Raw genomic sequence first — 2480 nt, 5'->3', positions numbered from 1 at the left:
CGGCTGTTGCCTTTTGTCTGTCTGTCGGTCTCTGCAACATGTTGCTTGGAAGCCCATTTGGCATTCGAGCATCTTTCATTTGCTGCAGAAGCTGTGGATGTTGCTGCTGCTGCGCGTCGAACTTCACTTTGTTGGCAGCTTCACGTCTTTTTGGACCACACACGTTGAATTCACGTTTATAATTTAAAGCTGCTACAAGGTAGTACTGCTTGCCACAGCCACTGGCCTTTGTTCTTGTTGCTATTGCAGGGGAAATTGATGATGGTATGCAATTCAGTTAACAACAAACAAAAACAGCCAAAACATTGCCATCACCCTGAACAGCCATATAGCCAGAAATTCCTTTTAACCAAACCAATGCCAATACCCTTTTTAGTGAATATTTTCAGTTGGGAAAAAATAAAATCATGAAAAGACATCATGAGAATTCTCACCATTCTTTGAGTAAGAAAATATTGCGGCAGGGTTGCCAATGGGTCGCGATACATTGTGGGAGAAAGAATTTCGGTTAGAAAGCAAAATGCAAATTTTGCCCATGAACATTCCACTAAGGAACAGGGGCAAACTTTTCACTTATCGTTGAGTGCAGTCCGACTCAAGTTTAGGCTCAATGATAAGGGGCCTTCTTTTTATAGCCGACTTCGAATGGCGTGCCGCCGTGCGACACCTCTTTGAAGAGAAGTTTTACATGGCATAGTACCTCACAAATGTTGCCAGCATTAGGAGGGGAAGCTATCGCTGAAAATCGCTTTTTCGGATGGTCTAGCCAGGATTCGAACCCAGTCGTTCAGCGTCATAGGCGGACATGCTAACCTCTGCACTACGGTGGCCTCCGGCCTTTCGGATTGAATTTCCCATTAAAGATCTTGAGCTCATAAGAGGGGCAGTTATTATTGACTGGTTTTGATGAAAGTTGGAACGATGAGTTATAGAAGGCTCGGCGATATCGATCATATTGAGCCATTTTTCGTTATATTTGCCATAGAACAAATGTCCGATTTAAGTTCTAGCTCTTAGCCTTGCTCATTAGAAAGTAAAAAAGCTTCCCAGAGACAGACGGACGGACATATAGTTTGCATAGAAATCGATATGAAATATGTTCCCTTCAATAGAAAACCTGTTCGCACCGTTGAGTGGAACGGACGTTTTGTTATTCCGCTTCGAATGACACGCTTGTGTCAGCATGTCTTAGTGCCAAGACAAGGGGCAAACAGCGACCGCCATGGTGGACCCCAGAACTAGTTGGTCTTTGGAAGGACTGCAGAAAACTCTACCAAATCTTCAGTGCTTAGCGACGGAAGAAGAAAAACCTGCCATCAGGAGGACCTTTAGTGCCGCCGACCGAAACGACCTTACAATGGTGGAGATTTATCTGTAGAAAACGAACCATAGTCAGGATGAAGAAATTCATTTAGGCTACTCTTTGCAAGAATACAGGCTCTGTGTCTGTCATTCCCCGTGCCCCTGAGAAGTTTAAATCACGAAATTCTTAGTCTACGAACCATTCCTCCACACACCCATGGTTGCTGGATAAGAACCACGTCAAATCCACCTGCCATCAGGAGGATCTTTAGTGCCGCACATTTAGACTACCCTTTGCAAGAATACAGGCCAGGCCATTCCCCGTGCCCTTGAGAAGTTTAAATCCCGGAATTGTTAGTTCACGTACCATTACTCCAAACACCCATGATTCCTGGATAAGAACCGCTTTAAATCCCCCTGCCATCAGGAGGACCTTTAAAGCCGCCAAAACGGCCTTACAATGATGGAGATTTATCTGTAGAAAACGGACCATAGTCAGGATTGAGAACTTGCTGAAGCGGCTTCAATCAGCAACTTAAGGCTTGAAGGCGGCATCTCTGAATCGTTTGCCATATACAGGGAAGCCACTCAGTAATGAGACTTATTTATTTCAAGGCTGGCTACTACTGAATCCTCAGTGCTTAGCGACGAAAGAAGAAAAACATTTAGACTACCCTTTGCAAGAATACAGGCTCAGTGTCTCCCATTCCCCGTGTCCTTGAGAAGTTTAAATCACGGAATTCTTAGTCTACGAACCATTCCTCCACACACCCATGGTTCCCGGATAAGAACCACGTCAAATCTTCCTGCCATCAGGAGGACCTTTGGTGCCGCCGAAGCGGAAGAAGAAAAACATTTAGGCTACTCTTTGCAAGAATACAGTCTCTGTGTCTCCCATTCTCCGTACACTTGAGTAGTTTAAGTTCCGGAATTCAACGAACCATTTCCATTCCACAAACCATTCCTCCACACACCCATGGTTCCTGGATAAGAACCACTTCAAATCCCTTTGCCATCAGGAGGACCTTTAGTGCCGCCGAAGCGGCCTTACAATGGTGGGCATTTAGTCAGGATACAGAACTTGCAGAGCGGCTTCAACCAGCAATTTAAGGCTTGAAGGCGGCATCTCTGAATCGTGTGCCATATACAGGGAAGCCAGTCAGTAATGAGACTTATTT

Source organism: Stomoxys calcitrans, chromosome 5, assembly GCF_963082655.1.
Source record: "Stomoxys calcitrans chromosome 5, idStoCalc2.1, whole genome shotgun sequence".
Taxonomy (NCBI): Eukaryota; Metazoa; Arthropoda; class Insecta; order Diptera; family Muscidae; genus Stomoxys; species Stomoxys calcitrans.
This window is presented reverse-complemented; position numbering follows the sequence as displayed.